The sequence below is a fragment of the Rattus norvegicus genome, chromosome 19 (genome assembly GCF_036323735.1).
Source record: "Rattus norvegicus strain BN/NHsdMcwi chromosome 19, GRCr8, whole genome shotgun sequence".
NCBI classification, from domain to species: Eukaryota; Metazoa; Chordata; class Mammalia; order Rodentia; family Muridae; genus Rattus; species Rattus norvegicus.
In genome coordinates, this window is record NC_086037.1 from 33784307 (window position 1) to 33802169 (window position 17863).

The window sequence follows — 17863 nt, forward strand, 5'->3', positions numbered from 1 at the left end:
CTGCTGAGTGTAAGCCTTCAGTGGCCTGTCTCTGATGTGCAATACAGAGTACGACAAATGGGGCTAGAATCACACTTCCCCCCCAAGGCCTTACAGCATATCAAGATGCATTGAATCTCCTTAGTTATGCATGGTTCCTTCCACAAGTGAACACTCAGGAAGGGCCCTTTTCTCACCTTGGTTTCCCCTAGAAAGCATAGTTTGAGATTTGTGCAGCAAAATTTTTCTAGATTATAACCTGGGCAAGACTTGCTAAGGGACTAGGGAGAAAATGGCACAGAGGAAAAACAAAGTTGATAGAAAATCATCCAATCAGAATTACTGTTGTCAGCCTCCGATTAGCTTCTAGAATGTTCCACAAATGTATTTGCTTACAGTACTGCAGAGGAAACATTTATCCAACCTTCCCGTTCCCATTGGCCAAATGGGGTCACCCCAAGGAATGGTAAATCCCTTTCCGATGTGTGAGCATCGAGTAGAATGGGTTCATGGAAGCAGGCTGGAAGCAGAGAGCGGCACACACAGTGAGCCCTGAGCTGGGACATTGAGCAAAGCAAAGCCAGACTATACATAGATAGGGCACATTGCTCTGGGGTTTTCTAGGGTGACATGTTATCAAAGAGAAGATGTGTCTATACCAAAGATGTTGACACCCCATCTGTTAACCAGCCCAACACTGAAGAGAATCATGCCTTACACCCTCTTCACTGAAGATACTGTCTTTGACACTGCCTAGCCCGTCATGGTACACCCCGGCCAAGTGCCTTTCCTTGACACAGAGTCCCATCCAGGATAGAACTTCCAAAACACTCTTGGCACACTAGGATGTTTTCCAAGCTGTCAACAAACAAGGTCCATTTTTCCTTTTTTATCCTTCTCAAACTTGCAAACTCCCTATGTAAGTACTACTTTAATAGCAATAACCCAAGGCCACAAAACAAAATTCTAATCTTTTGTTACTGGACTAAAACTAGTGTTTTCCTTTGTGCCGACACTTAGATAGATGTATGAAAATAAGTATGTTAACCATCTTTATCCACTAAATACTACATGCTTAACTTTTTCTCTTATGACAAATTTTACATGGTTTTTAAAGATTTCATGTTATTACATAATATTATATTCAAGAAAATATTTACCTTATTATGGACCTATAAATAATTACTTGGGGTTGGGGATTTAGCTCAGTGGTAGAGCGCTTGCCTAGGAAGCGCAAGGCCCTGGGTTCGGTCCCCAGCTCCGAAAAAAAAGAACCAAAAAAAAAAATAATTACTTGTAATTTTTCATTTTAGAATAGGGTTCTGTGTGTCACACAGGCTGGGGACCATGGTTTAAGCAATCCTCTTGCCACACCGTCCCAAATAGCTGGGAATATAGGAGCATGTTGCAGTATAATTTTTTATGAATCATTCATTAATAAGTACTTAACTATTTTTTAAAGTATTTATAGGTGTGTACATATATACATACATATATATACGTATATATATGTATACACACACACACACACACACACACACGCCATATGTACATGAATGCACAGATGTTTGTGTAGTGAGCCACCATCAGTGCTAGGAACTGAACTCAGGTCCTCATGTAGAGCAGTGGGTGCTTTTAATCAATAAACCATCAAATGCTAATTGTTGAGTACCCGGCACATTTTATTCTAAGGTCTGTGGGCAGAAAGGCAATGAGGCTTTACCTCATGGAAATTACTTTTATCTAGGGACTCAGCCAAACATTTCTAGAAGAAACATACACCATCGTTATAGGAGGTCTACGTACCATGTGGGAACTGAAGCCAGGGAAGAAGTAGACAAAAGTAAGGAGCAAGTAGGATAAGAAGCGTTATGACGACAGTCTCTTTGCGTGAATGACACCTGGATGACAAGACAAAGGAAATCAGCAAGAGCCTGGGTACTAGCGCTGGTGTTCCGGATATGTTTTGGAACAGAGAAGCCCAATGGTAAGAATGGAGCTAGGTGAGCAGGGCAATGAAGGAAATGTATTACTAAGGTCAGCTACAGAGGAAGGTAGAAGACATCGGAAGTCATTTGACCATGAAAATTTGTAAGGCTTACCGTCAGCAAATTTACCTGAATAACAGAACAAGAAATCCCACTCTGGCTGAGTGGAGGCGGGGCAAGAAGAAGAGTTCCCAGTAGGGCAAAAGCCAGAAACAGAAAGTCTGGGAAGTAAGGAACTAGGATCAGAGGACTGCACTTCCGGGGCGTAGGTTTGCAAATGTTTTCTTCTAGTTCACCCTGATGGAGATATTAGACAACCTGGGAGCTTCTGCCATTTTTTAAGTTAACAGCTACAATTTCTTAGTCTAAGTTCGGAAAAAAATGTAATTTCAGTTTATTATAAATATTGACATTTCAAATGAAACTCTTCCAGTTCATCAATTCACTCTAAATAGTAACTTATAAAAAACCATTAAATTCCTGTATTCATTTTTAAAAAATACATTAATGAGCTCTTCCATGACTGTCAATTTTTTAATCTTTCAATTGCTATTATGTTTTCTGCACAGATTTTTATACTAATGTAACATGTTTTAACATTTCAAGATCTTTTCTTGATTATTCTGGCACAATTCTCTGTTTCAAAAAAATACATGTAATATTTCAAATTAAAACAAAAATCCCATGGCTAGAAACTCTGACTATGGATTGCTTCTGGCTAGATTATAATCATAATTACAAACACGGTTGACCAAAACAGCATAAACAGGTTAGAAATGCCATTGAATAATGATTAGTCATAAACATGGTTTTATTAGAAATACATGTCTTTGAGAGATGGATGAGGCCTAGGGCTCTGTTTCTTCCATGAATTTTATTTACTGCTAGCATGAGAGAGTATTCGACATCAACTGAATTCCTGCTTCTCCCTTTATTGATGTAGAGGCTGAGGAGACTTATTCACAGACACTGCATTAGCGGAAGGGAGGGGTTCTGTTGCAACAAAGCTTTGTGCGTGCTCCGAACTCCTGAATTATAAGCCCTGATACAACAAGCTCTTCTAGCCACAGAGTAAGTTCCAAAGATGGACCAGTTCATCTCATTCCGCCTCCAAGTTGCCTAAGCACGACACACTGAGAAAGGCGCAGCTCCCACCGTGTTAGCTGCCTTCTTTTCCAAGCCTTGAGGAAGGAGTCCCAGGGGTGGCCACCACAAGGCGTGGTCCAAAACTCAGCTCAAGGATGGATACTGATTGATCTTTTCTGAGTGACAGATGAGGACAAGGAGCACTGAGCAACATTAGATGCACCCATGGCTCCACTGGATGAGCAGGCTAATACTCTCAGAAGATTTCTGGCTCTAGGACTCAGAACAGATGTTTTAAAAAAAAAGGCCATCTGCTAGAAAGCCTCCTTGGGTTTTCTCTCACACACTTGTACCTTCTACACACAGATGCTCTATCTTTCTCCTTCTCTACCATGGCATGACACAACACATGCCCTCCACTAGGCCAAGACAAGGCTGGTACATGGCCTTTAGAATCTAAAAACTGTAGGGGAGTTCAACCTCTTTTCCTTGTAAGTCACCCAGCCTCCAGCACTCTGTTACAGCAATAGAAAGGAGACTAGGCTGGTGACCCTGTAAACCAGCTATGCCTGAGGAAGAAAGGATTTAGAAGAAACTCTCATGTGATCCACGGACCCAAAAGATCCCCTAGTTTCAAGTCCACTGGTCAAAGATTTTATCAACAGAAGAGGAGACAACAAATTTGGTCTGAATATTAGAGGTGGGGGTGTAAGCCTCAGCAATGGAACGAATATGGGGTTGAATGAGACAGAGGGAGTCTAAGATAGACCCGGTGTGCTAGTATGTGGGAGGCCGAGACACATGAGCCAACTTAATCTCCATAATTTAGGAAATGAATGCCTACCCTGTGTCCAGGCAGGGCTTGGTGGTGTTTGGGTTGACCTTCTGGCTATTTTGTGTTCTCACCATCTCAACACGTAAGGTAACCACAAACAATAGAAGGGAAAGATTGCAGCTTCAAACACTCTTGCCCTCCAAGGGATCCATGACACTCTGCATACAGTCCCTGACCAGCACTGGGGGCCAAGCTAAAAACAAACTGCGTAAAAGTCCAGTAGAAGCTCTCCACAGCAGCACTGGGAGCATTGTCCATATCGGATGCTCAAGATCAAATATAAAATTAAGTGGGGGAAAAAAGGTCTTGTTTGGGGAAAGAGAATCGTGTAAGTTTACTGAAAGTCAATATTTTATGGGGAAAATTCATTCAAAAAAAGATGAAAAATGAGAGGGTTTAAGTTAGGATTTCTAGTTCCACGAAGAGACACCGACCACTGCAACTTTTATAAAGTAAAGAACTTAACTGGGGCTGGCTTAGAGTTCAAAGGTTTGGTCCCTTTCATCATGACAGGACACATGGCAGTGTGCAGGCAGACATGGTATGTGAGAGGTAGCTGAGCTCTACATCCAGATCAGTAGACAGCAGGAAGATAGTGAGACACTGGGCCTGGTTTGAGCATCTGAGACCTCAAAGACCATCCCCAGTGACACACTTTCTACTCCAACAAGGCCACACTTTCTAATAGTGCCACTTCCTATGGGCCTATGGGGGCCATTTTCATTCAAACCACCACAGAGGCCAAAGAAAAGAAAGCCAACGTTGAAATCCTTCAACACTTGACAGTCATTCACACCTTCAAGTTCAGAGAGATAGTAGAGAAAGTCGTGGAGTACACTTTGTGTGGCCTACTTCCCAATGTGATGAGCAACAGCCACACAGTGTGCCTACACACACACACACACACACACACACACACACACACACACACACACACCATCACTAAAATTGCCCACAGAGAGCAAATGGAGAGCGAGGAGACCACATTCAAAAAGCCATCTTCCAACTAATCAAATAACCATTTCTACTTTCTTTGCCTTATTATTTTTTTTACAGGAAGCAACAAAGATTGTGTTATTTCAGAATTGGCAAAAGATTCTTGAACAAAAAAAAATGGAAACATTTTTTAAAGAAAAGATAGTCACCTCTGAAAATTTATTGAGTATTTTTGCCAGTAAACAATAGAAATACAATTAAAAGGCAAAGTATAGATTGAAGGAGTTATTTAAGTACATGCCTAAAGGGTAATGACCTTAACTGAAAGAACCATGAAAGGGCAAAAGTGCCATTAACATGTCTGATTTCAATGGCAAGAGGTAAGACATGCTAGGCATGCATACAACTCAGAAAGAAATGGCATGGGGTTGGGGATTTAGCTCAGTGGTAGAGCGCTTGCCTAGCAAGCAGAAGGCCCTGGGTTTGGTCCCCAGCTCCGAAAAAAAGAAAAAAGAAAAAGAAAAAAAAAGAAAGAAATGGCATGCAAGGAGGGGAAATATTTTGGTCACCAAATTATGAGATATAGTAAGACTTTAAGAGTCAAGGTTGACAAGCTTTTAATGTGGTCAATCATGTGATTGGTTCCTTCCTTGAAGAACTTTGAGCTGGGCCGGTGAGACAACTAGAGAGTTAAAGCATCTGCCTTCAAGTAAGAGGACCTGAGTTCATTTCCCAGACCCCACATGGTAGAAGGAGATGACCAGGTTTGTAAATTTTGCTCTGACCTCCACACGTGCACAGTGGCATACATACCCACACATAGAACACATAAACACACACACACACACACACACACACACACACACACACACCAATGAATAGATGATAGATAGATAGATAGATAGATAGATAGATAGATAGATAGATGATTTTTTTCTTTAAACTTTTTCGAGTACAACATCACTTAAGTCATGAGTTTTCCCTCTCTCATCCAACTACATCTCTTCATGCACTCAATTTTATGTTTTCTCTTTTCCAAAACCCCTACACAAGCAAAACCAATAAGAAGAAAAAAATATCCAAAATAGAGCAAACATTTTAAAAGGCCCACGAAAACAAGAATAAACAAAACAAAACGAAACAAACCCATGGAATTTGTTTTGCATTGATTGACCAGCCATTCATTTATGACCATGTGCATGATGTGTGGTTGCCATACTCAGTGACACTCCATTGAAGAAATTGATACTCCCTTTGCCAGTGAGCATCAGTTGCAGATAGCTTTTTGGTTAAGAGTTAAGGTTAAGGTTAAGGTTAAGGTTAAGGTTAAGGTTAAGGTTAAGGTTAAGATTAAGGAGCATGTGTCTTACTTCCCTCTCCTAGCTGGGACCACTTCAGTCTTGAACCTACACATGTCTAGTATGTGCTGTCACAGTCTCTGTGTTTCTATGTGTGTAGGTCCTGGTGTGCCTGGAGTCTTCTATCACCACTGGCTCTTAGAATCATTCTACATCCTCTTCCAAATAGATCTCTAATCCTTGGAGGAACTTTGATGAAGACATCATTTTATACTGAAACCTCCAAAGTTTCTCTCTCTCCCTCTCCCTCCCCTCCCCCTCTTCATCTTCCTCTCTCTCTCTCTCTCTCTCTCTCTCTCCCTCTCTCTCTCTCTCTCTCTCTCTCTCTCTCTCTCTCTCTCTCTCTCTCTCTGTTAATTTCTATCTCCTACAAGAACCTTCCCTAGTGAAGGTTGAACAAGGCACTAACATATGGTATGTCATTAGGCAGTGCAGCATTGGGGATCTGCCTTAGGGTTCATATTTCCTGAAGAGACAACATGACCACAACAACCTTATAAAGGAAAGCATTTAATTGGGACTGGCTTACAGTTCAGAGGTTTAGTCCATTGTCATTGTGGAGGGAAGCATGGCAGCATTCAGGCAGACATGGGGCTAAGGAAGGAACTTTCAGTTCTGTATCTGGATCCTCAGACAGCAGGAAGGGAGAGAGCCACATGGGGCCTGGCTTGAGCTTCTGAAACCTCAAAGCCCACTCCAACAACACAACTATTTTAACAAGACCACACCTCCTAATAATGCCATTCCCTATGGGATTATGGAGACCATTTTCATTCAAATCACTGTGGACTTTTATTTTATTTTATTTGTAATGCTCCTTTAGCAGAATAATACTATTAGGTTTTCCCTTAGACCAATGACCTATCCAGTCTCAGTTTTAGACATTTTTGCAGCGTCAGATATGGGTTCCATCTCAGAGAGTGAGTTTAAATCAAACCAGAAAGAGATTGTTCACCCTCATAACACTTGTGGCACTACTGTACTAGTATGCCTGGCAGGCAGGTCACTGTTTGCCATTGGGTTTGTAGCTGGGTGATATTGGTGATGACTTTTTCCCTCTGGTAGTGTGCAGGGTACCCTCAAGTAAATAAATCTTTGAAGAAAACAACAAAATGTGCACCATGCTATCAATAGTGGACTTTCCAATGCTCATACAAGTGAACTACAATAGGAAATACTAAAAACAATGGCCCTGAACTTGATGTGGGATTGTGTCCCAACAAAGCCATTATAGGACGAAAATACCCAAGAACAAAAAGTATGTCTCGCGCCTAACATAACTGTGGTTTTAATCTTCAATGTTGACTTGACCAGATTCGGAATTACCATAGAATCACCATAGAACTACGGTTACTGGGTGTGTCTATGATTCTATTTCCAGGAAGATCTGACTCAGGAGGGTATATGCTGAATGTGGGCAGCATTACCCAAGTGACTGGGGTCCTGGGCTGAATCCAAAGGAGAAATCCAATGTGCTAAGTACCGGTATTAATGTCTGCTTCCTGCCTGCAAATAAAAAGTAACCAGCTACCTTATTTCTACCATGCAACCTTCTCAGACACCAGCTCCGTATCTCCTCAAACTGCAAGTGAACTCCTCTGCCTTTAGGTTCATTTTTCTTTTAGGTATGGAGGTCAGGACAATGAGAAAAGTCACTACTGCAGACCAAACACCATCACAAGTAGCACAGCATACTGTAGGGAAACAGTTGATACTATTAAAAACAGCAGAACCAGTGACGTTTGCTTAAAGTACACATAGACTACATCACAGACCCAGGGAAAATTCCAAACTCAACAGCCAAGCCCTAGTTCCATGGATGGCTCCACTGTAAGGACAAAATATCACAGACAGGTCAAGCCACCATGGATCAAGGACCATATTTGCAAATAGTTAAATGAGCTATCTAAGCGTCATCATTTTGCTATATGTGTAATAGATTTTGGGCTGGCTAATTTTATGTCAACTTGATACAAGGTAGCCATTTTGGAAGAAAGAACCTCAATTGAGAACATGAGATTGGGCTGTGGACAAGACTGTGGTGCAGCCTCTTAACTGGTGATTGATGTGAATTCAGTTCACTGTCAAGGGTGCCACCCCTAGGCTGGTGGTCCTCAGTGCTATAAGAAAACAGGCAGTGCAAACCAATGAGGAGCTCTCCTCTATGGGTTCTGCTGTAGTTCTTGTCTTTTGGATCTTTTTTTTGGAGCTGAGGACCGAACCCAGGGCCTTGCACTTGCTAGGCAAGCGCTCTACCACTGAGCTAAATCCCCAACCCCAGATTGCCTTCTGGTTCTTGACTTCGCTTCCTGCCATTACTTTCTTTGACGATGTTTCCGTGATATGGAAGTACAAGTAACATAAATCCTTTTCTCCCCAAGTTGCCTCTGATCATGATGATTTACCTCAACCCCAGAAACCCACAAAAGAGTTCCATTTGAAAAGTAGTAAATGTTTGCGATGTTACGTTTTTAATTTTTTTTGCATTTATCTGTGTATCGTATGCACAAGAGCATTCATTTGTAGGTGTACACACCAGCACATGTATGACCAGATGAGATGACAACCCAAGCAGAAATACAACTTGGACTGTGAACTCCTTTCCCTGTGGAGACATTTCAACAGTCCTGAATTTAAATTTCTCTCTAAAATCACAAAAAGTCCCTACCTTTCAACCGACACATGCCAGTGCTGTGGAAGAGCCCAAAGAACTAACAACCTACAGTTAACATTTCTGTAAAACTACCCTTACAGTATATCTTACAGAACCAACACTTAGAAAAGCAGCGATAATGCTACCAAATTGAAGAGGGGATGCTCAAAACTCAGACATTTAAACATGATATTCCATATATCAACTAAGTCTTGCTTCCTAGAATTGTTTTAATAAACAATGAGTTATCACGATGTTCTTTTCAACTGAGTCCGAATCTAAAGCTTTACAGAATGTACAGGTTTAATCTAAAGCATGCACGTGTAGACATCTATGTGCTGAAATTTGGATTACAATATTAAAACAGGAACTGAGGAGCAACATAGTTAATTAAGGGCTTGAGGACTGGAATTTAATCTGCAATAGTCATGTAAAAGGCTGGGCATGTTATCATGTGCTTGTAATCCCATCCTGGGGAGGTAGAGAACAGCCTGTCTCCATAAACAAGGTGGATGGCTCCCAAGGCATGACGCCTCAGGACCTCTGACCTCCACAGGTGAATACATGCACGTGTGTTGTGTGTCACACAGACATATACATACACACACAAGTCACGCACTCGTACATACACAACTCTCTCTCTCTCACACACACACACACATCTCACACACTCACCCACATACCCTTAGAATAGAAAGTAGTTTCTATGTGTTTTCTGTGTTCAGCATGGTCTTATCCTTACTCCACTGTCTTAACATGGGAAAATTCGAGATGTTGTCACAGGACTACTTATTTCAGAACCTGGTCCTCAGGACTGGAAGAAATTCAGCCCAACTCATAAACCCTGACTGCCTACTCTTCTTCCCCAACATTAAATCTACCCAGATGCTTTAGCAAAGTGCTCTGCATAAAGCAGTCTCCTGGATGTGTGGGATGACATGTCTTGGGTTGACTTCTAGGGTGGCCATTACCAGGACAGCAAAGTAGTGTTGAAACTCAACACAGGTATGAAACACTCTCCCGGGAGAGTAGAGAGGTGGCCAGCGTCTTGCTTCTTTTGCTGGAGGAGATTTGTCATTTGGATAAGGTAGAAATTACTCCTCATCACGGTCAGTTAACCTTCAGGGCTTTTTGGTTCTGCCTCTGTCTAAATTCACCCCAGGTTTATGATCTTCAACAGCCTTTCATCAGATCTCAGGCCAGCAGCAAATTCTGGGAAGAGGACTATAGCAGACTGCTTGCTCCCCACCCAGTGTGTGGCTTCATAGTTTTGGTCTTATTTTGTGGGCAAAAAAGGAAGTCCAGAATGAGATCTTGATAATCTATTTCTATCCTACTTTTTGGCTGGAGAAAATTCTTTTTGCAGCTTTCTATGAAACTAGAACTAGACCAGTGAAAGAAGTCTGGCTTCCCCAGCAAAGCTTTTCGTCCAAGGAAGGAGAGTAGAGAGCTGCGAGGATGAAGCCTTTTGGGCTGTCTATCTCCCATGTCCACCAGAAGGGTCGATGCTTGGACCCTTTATAGCCATCTTTGCACCACAACAGGAAGTTTAAGGGTATCCTAGAAAAGCCTGTCCAAAGCACCAAGGTTGTTCAGCTACTGAGTTGGCACTGAGAGGCTTGTGTATGTATTTCTTGTGCATGTAAGTCTCTGGTGGTTGGTTTCGGTGTTACTTAAGCCATGGCTTTTATGGTTAGGAGACTTCTGAGCTAGCCTGGGCTGCTCATGAGCTTATGAGTAATTGCCCTGAATATGGAATATGTGTTAGTTGAAGTAACTCTAACTGGGTTAAAAGCTCTTTCTAGAAAAGGAACTTGGCAAGTGAAGGAGTTCACGCCAAATAGAAGCTCTCATGAGACAAGATTTCCCTCAGCTAAGTCTCTCAAACCGAATGATGTGGAGAATTTCTATTATTCCTCTTTTCCTGGCCTTCTCACTCATCAAGCATATCTGATGTCTAGTAGGTCTTTATTTTGTTCCTTGGGGAAGCCCTTTGTTGGAAGCTCTCCAAATGACTTATGAATATTTCTGTCCGCTTTCCCTCAAGTCTTCAGCTGGTCCTACTTACAGCCGGCATGTTGACAAACAGTGTCAGAGAGAATTCAATCTTCCATAAGACATATGGATGTCTCCTGAGCCTGTCAGTGAGAGACAACTCTAGCAGCTGAGTTGATTTAGAAGTAGAAGGCCAGGATAGAGGCTTGGAAGTTAGGCAAGTCTCTGCTGGGAACTACTATTGTCACACATATGTCCCATGTGAGTCAATCATACCTGCAGGCTACAAACAGCTCTACATACCACACATCCCATTCATCAGCCACACTCGGGCGCACACACAAAGGATGGTTTAGAACAATGCTCCATCTGAAGAATTCCGTAACGCTAACTCCAGTACCTTCTGAGAGTGACCTGGATTCAACTTTCCGGTTCTCTGGCTCTGTATGCTAAGCATTTTTAAAAGCACCTAGGCCCACACTCAAATGTAATGAAAGAAAACTACCCGGAGGATGGGCCCTGGGATCTGTTCCTCTTCCTTGCATGAAGTTCATCCTGGTTCTCAATGAAATGTTCTCTTCCTTGAGGCTCTTGGAGGCAAAACGATGGAATGGGTGAGATGGTCTCAAAATACCACCTTGATGGAAAAGGCTCAGACTTCTTTTGGAGTCTTCCAGGCACGAATGTGGCAGGAACATTCGTGCCTGGAACACTTTGCCTCCTTTTGCCAGGATTCCCCTTACCTCTGACCCCTTGTGTTAATCCTGTGACTCAGCAGAAAAACCAACTTCACCATTTTGGGTCAAACTCAAAGCAAGCTTTATTACAATATTAAATACTGACTAAGAGATGGAATTAGTTGCAGACCAGTCCCCAAATTTCCCAGCTGAGAAGGGCCTCAAGCCACTTGTTGCAGAGGCTTTTAGGACAAACCTATAGGCCACCATACTTTCCCATGAGGCGTTACTTGCCAAGAATTACAATCCCCAGCATTCCAAGAAGTTACCTGGTTCTTGAGCAGGTGAGGTTTATAGGTTGATTTGGGGCATTACACATGTTTTGAAAAATAATACTAAGTGTGTTACCAGCCTTCACCAAGCCTTCTCTATAGAGCTGGGACTAGATTAAACAGCCTTTGTGTCTTGTCTCATTTAGGCATTTAGCAGGGCTGGTTTGCAGTTTTAAAAATTTGATTAAAAAAAAAAGAAAGAAAGAAAAGAAAGAAAGGAAGGAAGGAAGGAAGGAAGGAAGAAAGAAAGAAAGAAAGAAAGAAAGAAAGAAAGAAAGAAAGGAAGGAAGGAAGAAAGGAAGGAAGAAAGAAAGAAAGAAGAGAAGAGAAAAGAGTGCAGGTCCCCAAAGCCGCTTTCATCCATCATGGCTCCCAAAGTCCACAGGGAACTGACCCTAGTTCCCACACTAACACAAACCACTTGCGCTTCCTTTGAGGCAGGCAGGACCAAGATGCAAAGCCCTCCGTCTCCATCAAACTTCTCAGCTAAATGTGTTTTCTAGGTTTTGGAGTCTAGGTGTTAGCTCCCAGGAGAAAATGACAGCTTCTTTATAAGGGGGCAGAGGAGAGGAGAATATTCTCTCACTTTCCCTGGTGGGGTTCCCAGGCCACTTCTCATAGTGCATGCGTGTTAGAGTATAGCTTTCCCAGCATCCCTGTCCCTTAATTCCACAAACGTTCTCTCCTTCCAGCTACTGCGCACTTCCTCTAAGGTATTGTTCATCCTCTGAGTAAAACAGTGCTTGCCCTCTGAAAGCTATGGTTTTGCTTTGAAACCTCTGTAATTAACACATTCTCATTTAGGCACTGGCTGTTCTTGAGTTCAAAAAAACAAAAAAACAAAAAAACAAAACAAAAACAAAAGATGTATTTCATTTTTTTTTCTACAAGTGATTCATTACCTCCACTCCTACCGCCTACAGACATCTAAATTTCAGTTTTCCTTGAAGCTACAAGGCATCAACTGCATCTTCACATTGAGTCAGAGGATACAAATAAGTGTTAAGCTGCACCACCACCGCCCTGCCAACCCTCTTAACCTGCCTTCCGGTGCAGGCGTCATTAACGCCGCTCTTTGCCCTTGGGCACTAAAAGAAAAAGACTCCAGTAACTGGACACCAGCATTTCCAGTTCAGTGACAACCCTGTTCAGGGTTAGCTTTCCTGCTGTCAGGGAAGAGAGTGGGGACGTTTGCTTGTTTCCTGGCTTGGCAAGCTGGTCAAAGCTGGGACTCTGACCTGTATTTGCATTTCACACTGACTGGAACCCAAAGGCAGTCAAGTCCTGTGTCTGTGGGGGCCACTGGAGCATCATCATGTCTACTTAAAATCCCCAACATGCATGCATCCATGCACCCATGCACCCATGCACCCATGCACCCACGCACCCATGCACCCACGCACCCACGCACGCACGCACCCACGCACGCACGCACACATGGATATAGTCCTTCCCGACACACCTTAATAAACTCTGACTATATAGATCGGGTGTGGTGCTACCCATCTACATCCCCTCCTCACTGAGGCAGGAAAATCACACGTGTGAGGCCAGCCTAGGCTGCAAAAGAAGAGCCTCTGAACAAATCCAATAGCTCCACTTTCTCAAGGACCTATGTTTATTTGAAATATCTTTTCGAGCACTCTTCAGGTAATTCCTCATCAAGAGCTCTTCCTTGACCTAGATGAAGAACCAAAATATTCACTAGGATCTGGTTAAAGGCTGTTTTGCTGTTTTGTTGAGATTGCTGCGGGCTTTCCACATGAGGCTTGACTAGTAAGTGTAGCTAATTTTGGTGAATATGGCAAATTAATGGATATCCCTGCAAAGAGAGATAATTCAAGCCATTCCCTATTTTATAATGAACATTCTTAAGGGAGAAACAAAAAAGACTTCTTCATTAGAAAAGGACGGGGTCTTGAAAGGGAGTGGGAAGGGAAAAGTGTCCCTGGGATCTGACAAAGGGGATCTGCAGCCAGTGTCTCCTCAACAGGTTCTATCGGGAGTCCAAGTGCTCTCTGCATCTTCTACACTTGTGGTTTTTCAATTTCAGATCAAAAGTGACAAAAATTTTAAAGGCCCAAAAACGAAAAAGGAGGAGTGGCTGTCCTTGAGAGATCCACGCCTGTCTCCTTGGACAAGGGTGCTCTGGCAGTCATCTTAGCGCTCTCGCATACTGACTTGAGCTCTGGGCAGACATCTATAGCCACTGTCTGCCAGGGCTCACCCGCTGTAACGGTTTCTCCTGGGGCTGAACCTGCAGAGTGGTCCAGGTGGAGGCAGGGACTCCCCGTGTTTGCCCGCTCCAAGGTGACTTTGGATAGTGGGTCTCCTTGTAAACTGTGGTGGCTACTCTCAGAACTTTTAACAGAGCAGGCTGCCTTAGCCTTCTCTGTTTTGGCCGCAAATCTTCGGCGGAGACAGGAACACCATCCTAACTTTACAGTTTTATGGGTCACAGTGGTACATAGTCATCTCCCCCAGAAACAGGCTCATGTGCAAATTTTCAAAGTCTCTAGCCAGTGCTCCATCATGGCTGAAAGAGCAAGTTCCTTGTCAATCTAGGTTCTTGGTGTGATGGTTTGTATATGCTTCGCCCAGGGAATGGCACTATTTGGAGGTGTGGCCTTGTTGAATTATGTGTGTCACTGTGGGTGTGGCCTTTAAGACCCTACTACGAGTTGCCTAGAAGTCATTCTACCACTAACAGCCTTCAGATAAAGACGTAGAACTCCTCCTGCACCATGCTTGCCTGGATGCTGCCATGTTCTCGCCTTAATGATAATGGACTGAACCTCTGAACCTGTAAGCCAGCCCCAATTAAATGTCCTTTTTAAAACTCAAATTGGTCATGGTGTTTGTTCACAGCAGTAAAACTCTAACTGAGAAACCTGTATTACCAGTATCCTCTGGCCATTGTCTGTCACACTCTGAATCTAAATATTGATCACCTTGAAGCAAAGCAACATCTATCTGTCTGTGGCCCTCCCTGTCTGCTGCAGTGCTCTTAACCCTCTTTTTATGAATGTGAAATTTCACAGTAGCCCAACCTCAAGGTACCTAATCAATGCATACTCTGCAGTGAACGCAGCCCAAGGAACTCACCCGGCCTCTTCCTGTTTGTTCACTGACTTAATCTCGGTGCGTCCCTACTCTGTTCTCATGTTCACGCTCTTTGGCGATCGAAGTGTTGGCAGCTCAGATTCCCATCCCTCCTCCAGAACAGGACAGTATTAATCACTTCCCTGTTGCTGTGAGTTACTGACAAGAAACAACGGAAGGGAGTGTCTATGCTGCCTCACATTCAAAGGTCTAGCCCACCATGGTAGGAAGGCATGGCAGGTCACATTACATTCAGTCAGGACACTGAGGAAAATGAATGCTGAGCTCAGCTTGCTTTCACCTTTATTTATAGCCAGGACTCCAGCTCATGGAGTTGTGCTACCTACATTTAGATCGGGTCTTCTCACCTAGGATCATTCTAGAAACTCTCCCAAACACACCTAGAAGTTTGTCTCCTAAGGATTCCATAGCCTGTCAGGTTGACAATCTGAAGTAGCACAAATTCGCTCCTTGGCAACTTGACACCCAAATGAATCGTTTTTAAGCCATAACCTTCTGCCTCTTGTCGCCATGGGCTCGTGGCCATCTCCTGACATAAAATGTGTTCAGTCCAACTTCAAAATCCTAAGAGTCTTTTAAGTTTCAGCACTGCTTCAAAGAATAAGTTCCTTTCTAGCCCAAAGTTTAAAGATCTGCTGTTTAAAAAGAAGTAGTCTACGTTCATTTTTTTTTAAAATCAAGGAGTGTGTATGAAAAGAAAAAGAAAAAATCCTAGACGTTTATATAAAAAAAAGATTACAGCAAAATCTTGGAAAGAACGGAGGGATTAAACTGATCCCCACCTGTGTAATGTCTGTCGAGCAGAATGGACGCACGGATAAAGCAGATGGATGCCACACCGCACAATCCTCTTCCCTTCCTCAGCATCTCCCTATTGCGTTTGGAAATTAAGGTTTGGTGGCCTCTGGCTTGAAAGGAAGATCAAGGGACCACGCTGGTAGTTGTTCGTGGTCCTCGAGAAACTAATTGCTGATCAAGAAGGCAAGTGGGGAGGTCCTGTTTCTGGCAGGGTACAGCCCTGGGGACAAACTCCAAATCAACCCAACCCTAGGGGCTTCTGTAAAATGAGGGCTCCACAAGATGATCTAGAAGTTTCCAGTCAGCTATAAAATGTTATGACGTATGATTCATCTGCTCGTTGCTACAGATGATTGAATTTGCCAGAGCAATAAGCGTATGAGGAATAGATTATACCCGATATTTCTTTGACTCTTTCCCAGTGAAGAATTGGAGAAAGCATCATGTACTTGCTGATTAGATGACTTCTCCCAGGGCTTAAAGTCAGAATGATGCTCACAAACCAGGAAAACCTATTACAGACTACAGACTTACATCTGAAAACAGGCAGAAACCAAACAGATAAGTAGCCTAAGGGGAACAGCATAAAAGTGAGCGGAGGAGGGTGGTGAGAGAACCACCATACAACCCTCAAATGGAAACTGTTGTAACAATTCTGGGCGATGAAAAGGAGTAAAAATGAGTTTCCTCTGGCCCCACAGCTTCTCATGAATAGAAAGAGGCCTTGGGACATCGTCTGGAGGGAATTGAAACTTGCTACCCTGGAAAATAGATTCATCAGAATGCAAGAAAGCTAGAGCGTCTGACCTGTCGTCTTGGCCCTGCTTTGTCCCAGAAGCACTTTTTAGGGGGAAAAAATGGAAGGATGTCTGAGAGTGAGAAAATCATTGAGTCAGGATGAGGCCCCACCCCTTCTTTTATTTTTTGCAATTTTCCTGGAATCTTGTCTTTTAAAGGATTTTTCCTGCATCATCTTTCAGACCCCATTTTCTTTAGAGTTACCTGAGCCATACTTCAGCCTTTTGTGCTGTTTTCCTCAGAAATTCCAATCACCTTTGGCTTGGATCTACTTTTTGAGGGTCTGTGGAAGGATGGAGAGGTGCAGTATCCTCCCACACTACAGTCCACCATCTTGCTGGACTGCCATTTAGCTCAGGGGTCAGTCCAGGTTTCAAGATATCTTCTCTGCCTCCCATCTGAGAAGAGCAGTGTGAATAGATCCCCTGCTTCTGACTGCTTCTCTTTGGGAGAACAGATTTGTCAGGCTTGTCTGACTGGGGTCCTTTAGGCCAACTCAGTAAAGACACCTTCAGTCTGCTACCTTTGACTAGTGGTAAATCTTACACAGTTCTCAGAGCAGCAACATCAATGGTATGTGTGTTTTTGTTCTTATTCCGGAATATTACACCAAAATGAGACGTTTAATGATTGTTTAAATTCCTTCATTCTAAAGTTTGGGAAACTGAGTCTCAACCAAAATTAAAAGCCAACTACTTTAACACGGAATCAACTGAAGGGGCCCTTGCTCATCATGTAGCTACGATTAGCATTGTTAACATCCTAAACAATATTTGCCACCCAATGGATAATAAAAAGAATTTCCTGTGATTTTTGACTCTGCATTCTAATCGTAGTCCTTAAAGCCTGTGGTGTATGCCCACTTTCTTTTACTATAATGAAATATCTGTGATGTTTTATTAAGTAATGATCAACTAATTAAGTGATTATTGAGTGATATGGTTCTCTAGATAATAGTTCTATATGTTCAAAGTGCATGTCAGCATCATAAACTTGATCTGGAGAAATCATGGCCTAGGGTATCATCACAAAAACACACATAAGGGGGATATCACATGACAAGACAGAAGGCAAAGAGTGGCTAGGGTTTCTGACTCTTTTAAAACTGATTCAGGTTTCTATAGGAACCACATTATCCCTTCCAACCATTCTGCCAATGACCTAATGACACACACCCCCCCCCCACTAAGCCGTGTCTCTTAAGGGTTCCACTGAGTCGCCTCTTATCACTACTATACTGAAGGTCAAACTTCCAACACACATATACATTGCACAATGCACAGCAACACCTGGCTGTATATGATG

The 17863-nt window shown here is 42.8% G+C and overlaps 1 long non-coding RNA gene across 1 annotated transcript in view; it reads right to left on the bottom strand.

The window, feature by feature from the left end:
* The window catches only part of LOC120098563 (uncharacterized), a 34426-nt gene extending 18520 nt beyond the window's left edge, over positions 1-15906 (bottom strand). The window contains exon 1 of the long non-coding RNA XR_005496886.2: positions 14945-15906. This is a non-coding gene — a long non-coding RNA (uncharacterized LOC120098563). The remainder of the gene's footprint in view (positions 1-14944) is intronic.
* Positions 15907-17863: the final 1957 nt, after the last annotated feature.